The sequence below is a fragment of the Ammospiza nelsoni genome, chromosome 21 (assembly GCF_027579445.1).
Source record: "Ammospiza nelsoni isolate bAmmNel1 chromosome 21, bAmmNel1.pri, whole genome shotgun sequence".
Taxonomy (NCBI): Eukaryota; Metazoa; Chordata; class Aves; order Passeriformes; family Passerellidae; genus Ammospiza; species Ammospiza nelsoni.
The window spans coordinates 10,039,590-10,045,612 of record NC_080653.1 but is presented as its reverse complement, the minus strand read 5'-3'; positions in this window follow the sequence as shown (position 1 = coordinate 10,045,612).

Genomic DNA, 6,023 nt, shown 5'->3' with positions numbered 1-6,023 from the left:
TGTAGACAAACCTAGAGTGCCCACTCAGAAAAATAAATGTGTCTATGAAGGAAGAATGTTATATAAAGCCTCTCTGGAGTGTGTTATATATTCAGTCTGTAACTTATTTTGGTGGAGCCTGAAAAATAACCTTTATGGTATAAACAATTTAATCTCTACATAGGGGTAGCATTTAAATATATCAGCACTTGTTTTTTTTATTAATACTCCATGTTTTTATATATTTGTATATTGAACTTTTTGGTGCTCTTTTATCATAAACAGTTTTTTTGTTGTTGAATGTGTTACAGAGAGTTGGTGGAGTCCTCAGCCACTGTGTTGAGATAGTAGGTAAGCATAAAAATAACAGATTTAGCAGAAAAACTGAGTTATAGCAGACTGTTTTATTGAATAATTGGTTCCTCCTTAGTTGTAATGTTTCTTTAATTGTTTAATTCCTTTTTTTTCCCCTTAAACCATATTGGGAGCTTATTAACAAAACAACTCCGTTCAATAATGTTTTTTTCACATCCGTAAATTATTTTAATGCAATCACTCATTAATCATTGCAGATGTTGGAAAATCCTTCCAGTGCTTGCTGGCAGAACTTCTGATGGATATCCTTATCTTTGTTGGTATCTTTCTCTTTCCTTTTGTCTTTTTTTGATATGGAGAAATAGGAAAATTAAAAAGGACTTTTCCATAAGCTGCCAATGCCCAAGAGCAGAGAGGGGATGGATGTTTGGGGAAAAGCCTTCAGTCAGTCTGGCTGCTGCAATCTGAGCTGTTTGAAGATGCAGCTGGGTGCCTGAGCCCCTCACATGCACAGAATCTGGAGTGTGGGACATCTGGGTGTCACTGCAGGGGAAGGGGGTGCAGGCAGGGATCACAAGGGGTAAATGTAGGAAGAAAATCTAATGGTGGTTGTTGTAAAAAAGAAAAACTGAACTGCCCTCAGAGATCAAACAGCCTCTGGGGCTGTCAGATCTCCGTGTGTGGAAGAGATTTTACATCTGCAGACATGGCTGTGGGATTTCAGGAGAGTGGGAGTGCAGCCTGGTGATGTTCTGCCCCCCCCTAAAAAGCTCAAAACCCTTGAAAATCCCAAATCCCAACCAGATACTGGCATTGAGTTACTATTTCTGGACACCAGTGAGGTGCTGAAGCTCCCCTCTGCTGGAAGAGGCTCTTCCCACAGAAGGCTGAGAGTTGGGATTGCTCAGCCTGGGAAAGAGAAGGTTCAGGGTGACCCAGCTGCAGCTTCCAGCACCTGGAGGTGCCTGCAAGGGAGAGGCACTCTTTCCACAGGGAATGGCTTCACACTGATAGGATGGGTTTAGATTAGATTTTAGGAAGAAATTCCTCTTTGGGAGGGTGACACAGGCTGCCCAGAGCAGCTGTGGCTGCCCCTGGATCCCTGGCAGTGCCCAAGGCCAGGCTGAAAGGGACTGGAGCAGCCTGGGACAGTGGAAGGTGTCCCTGCCCATGGCAGGGGTGAGAATGAGATGGGCTTTAAGGTTCCTTCCAACCCAAACCATTCCATGATTCCTTCCCAGATGTGGATGGATCACTGACAAATCAATTTGGTCTGAAAATTACTGCAGAAAGCAGCAGTAGCAGTGTTGCCTTCATCTCACACGGAGCTTCAAACTGAAAATAGGGATTTTTTGTGGTTTTTTTCCCCCTGTTGTACTAATAGATTTCTCTTTCAGCCAAATTAGGAGCTGTATGTTCATTAAAACCCAAGCAACAGAATTCTCTCCTGCTGCTGCTTTTTGTCACTGCTGTGGCCTCAGGTCAGGTTAAGTCACCTGCAGCTTCACCTGACTCGTTTGTAACTGAAACCAATCAGGGAGCGCTCACATCAGGAGCGTTTCTGGTGGGTGGATGTGGGAGGTGATTTCTGTCAGGGAAGTGGTGATTTGTGTTTGGAGCCCTCTCACTGACCCAGTGAGGAACTGAGAGGGGCTCTGCCTTTAATGCCTGTCTCAAATGATTTAGTAAATAAATAAGTACTATATGTTTTTCTTTTCCAGGAATATGGCTCTAGAAAGCCTGGATGAAAAATATGGAATCTATTTAATGTGCTGCCAGTGAAAAAATGTTGTTTGCAGGCTTTCCTCAAAGGTAAGGTACTTGTCAGAGAACAAAAAGCTGTTTGTAAAATTCATGTGGTAACAAAGAGGAAGTTCACATTGGATGGAGTTGAAAATTTGAGCTAACTCATCAATGGGAAATTAAGATTTGGATCATTATCTGGCACAGTTTAGGATTTTCAGATTGGACCAGCAGTTTTTGTTTTGTTATGGGTTAAATGTGAGCTTGTTTGTGGACAGCTTTATTTTTTAAATTACTATAGCTGGGCATAGTTAGTGGAAAAAGAGGTTCCAAGAAAACAATAAAAACCTGCTGAATTTCCTTCCAATATGCTTATTTTGAAGTGGGAAGGAAGTGAACTGACATGGATAACATATGAACCTACTATATCTCCTTGATGTGGATATTAAAGGAACCTTGAAAATAGCTTATGGGGAAGTTGTTGGAGGCTTCTAATTTTAAATTCTTAACAGGAAATCATTAAACTGTAGAGGAGCCAACATAACAGACTGTTGCTCTAAAACAAGAGCTAAATGCAGAGCATCCACATGAACTTGTCAGATCTTTTTAAATTTTTGTTTCCTTTCCTTTCATGTTTACTGCAACACATATCAATACATTTTCATTTCTGGTTTTCATGTGCATCAGTTGAGGATCCCATTCTGAATGAGATGTGAAACCAGTGCCCTTACTGTTAGACCTCACAGCAAATGGGGAAATTCACATTTTCCATTGACCCAGGGGTGTTAACTCCTTGTGGGGTCAGATCCCACCTTCCTTCACTGACTGGGAAAAACCTTTAAAAACGTGCCTGTTGTTCACTTTTAGTTTTCTCTTTTACGTGAGATTTCCATGCTTTATCTGAGCCCCTTGCTGAGGTGATTGGCACCTTTCACATGGGCTATACAAGAGGTGGAACAACCTTTGGGCACTGTCAGCTGGGCTGATGGAGCTTAATTAGGTGCTTAATTAGGGGCTGGGGGAAGGAGAAGCATTCTGAGGTGTCTGGAAGCAGTAAGGTATGAAGGTGAGTCCCCAAATGCAGAGATGATTTTTAGGTGCAAAAGGCTTTAAGAATGTGGGTTTGCCAAAGCCAGGTGGGCACTGCTGCTTTCTGCTGTCCCATAATTAATAACTTTGTACCTAAATGATGAAATTTTCTGTGTCTGCTTTTAAGCTGATGTGAATTTTGATATGTTGATAATTACATATATCTAATCTGTCAGACAAAAGGAGTCATGGTTTTTGGAAAACGTAACTTGGAGTTTCTTTAAAGCTGCCAGGGAGGAGAGGGCAGGAGGTTGGGGAGAGAAAGGGCAGGATGCTGCTCACCCAGCAGCACACTGGGGTGGGGAATTAGGAAGAATTTAAATGTACCTGGCTTGTTTCTTTTGATTGTCTGATACAGCTGAAAAGATAGAATTCTGGTGTAACAAATGTAACTAATTTAGTTTAAGCCTATTTGAGATTTTTTTTAGGCCCCAGTTAGAAGAAAAACAGAACCGTTCATCACAAAAGGAACCATTGCCTTTAATTTTGAGAAATTATTTAAGTCAGTTGAACCAGAGCATTCTGAGGTGGGTTTGTTTCAGCAACTTAGACAAAATGAGGATAAGCTATCATTACAGTAAAGTAAATATCTGATTGTGTTTGGGTTAGAAACATTTTATGTGAAATGAATTTAATTTCTACATAAAAAAGCTTTTAACTGTGAGTGGTTTAACCTGACTTCTGCAACAGAAATACATAGCTGAAGAACCAAGGGCAGTTTCTGCTTAGCATTTGCTTCCTTTATGCATAAACCAAGGAAAGCACTCCTCATCTTTATAAAAGCATCAAGGGTGCATAAAAATTGCTAAATTGCCCTTCAGTTATTGCCTGTTCCTTAGGTCCTGGGGTTTGGAAATGGCAGTGGCACTTTCTGTCAAGCTTCATCTTTATTCATTATTTCTCCATGCATCAAACTTTACCTTTATTAGAAATTTTTCTCCCTACATCTTCAAGTTTTATATGTTCCTATTTCTGTGAGGGTCTGGTTTAGTTGAAGGGGGTTTTTTGTGAGCTGAAGGACTTCAGAAGAAAATGCGGAAATATGGTTTGAGTTGCTGCAGGATCTGCTGGTTGTGTGCCCTGTAAATCTTGAAGCAGTTTGCTTTTCCAACAGCAGTTTGGAGAGTGCAGTTGTTGCAGGCAAAACCATCTTTAATGCATTGTAATTTGATTGAATTTGTGAGTGTAGGTAGGATTTATATGGCTATTGTCTCGATTGTAGGAGTAGTGACAGAAATGAGGCATTTTTTCACTTGGGAAGGCAAAAGCAACACTTGGATATAAAAATACAGAAATACCTTAAGGTTTGAAAAGGAATTTCTTCTATAATAATTGGTTTTTTCCTTTGTTTCCTTCTTTTTACCAGACTACCTAAAGTATGTTTCTGTGAAGAGTAGGGGTAGGAGCCTCTCTGTGTGGTTCTGTTCCTGGAGTAGATTGTGATTTTCCACTCAAAATTATTCAGGAAAGCATTGCCTTTATTGAATGAGGCTATTCCTCACATGACAATGTCTCTGGCTGCACTTATCCAGCTATGAAATAGGGATATTGCACTTTTTTGGGAGCAATGGGCTTTAGCTGTCTCTGTGACAATGTTTTGGTTTTTTTTTTTGGTTGACAGTTTCAAGTTAGTTTGTTTGTTCTCTGGCTACATTGTAATTAAAAATGTCCTGTGATGTGTGTGGCAATGCAGGCCTAACCATTGATGCGTCATGTCCATGGTTTTAATGTTAATTAAGAGGGAAATAGTGATACATTGTGACGTTTGGGATTGCAAAAAGCTCAATTTGGTCTTTGTCCCCTTTACACACTGCTGAAATGCCCAATATATTTATATAAAATACTGTTATGAAACTCCATTGTCAGATTTTTAAAGCAATTCTATATTGGGGTTGATGATCTGGTGATTGATCTGAGGGTATAAACACCTGTAAAGTAGGAAGGGATCCTTACCTGATAGGATTAGTGTGGATTAATTCATTAATGGTTGTAACAGGTTTGCAAATCCCTCAGCTCTCCAGGAACACAAAGCTTTGTTGTATCCTTTTTATTTTTTAAATACTGCTGACTTTAATGTGGTTGATGGAAGGAAATCCAAAGGGCTTGCAGTCCTTAAGCCAAACAATCATCTCCAGGCAAGTATTTTTGCAAAATTCCGTGGTGGTTTTCTCTGCAGTGAGAAGGGGCTCTGGGAGCTGGCAGTAAAACAATCTCTGGAATTTCAGCTCTAAAAACGAAATGCACAAACTCCTCCAGCGTGAAGGAAACGTCTGAAATGGTCACGAGCATAAAACGGTGCTGGGATGTGTAATTCCAGAGGGGTCATGGGTGGGAATCGAGTGGGAAAATAGGAATGAAAGCAAGGAGCGGGGAAAGATGGGGGTCTGAGTAACAGTGGGGATCCTGGAGCAGGGAAAGATGGGGATCTGAGTAACAGTGAGGATCCTGAGCAGGGAAAGATGGGGGTCTGAGTAACAGTGGGGCTCCTGGAGCAGGGAAAGATGGGGATCTGAGTAACAGTGAGGATCCTGAGCAGGGAAAGATGGGGATCTGAGTAACAGTGGGGCTCCTGGAGCAGGGAAAGATGGGGATCTGAGTAACAGTGGGGCTCCTGGAGCAGGGAAAGATGGGGATCTGAGTAACAGTGGGGCTCCTGGAGCAGGGGGAGACAGGAGGGCTGAGTAACAGTTCCTGGAGCAAGGGGAGCAATATTGCGCTTCCCGTTCTTCATCCTGCTTGCGATGCTGAGCTCTGTGAAGCCCTTTTGGAGCTCGTGTGGTGGAAGGGACCCGAGAGACACTCATGGCTCTCTACACCTTTCTTGTGAGGGCGAGAGCAGGGGCAGACCCCGATCTCTGCTGAGCAGCGACAGCACCGGAGGGACCGGCCCGAACTTG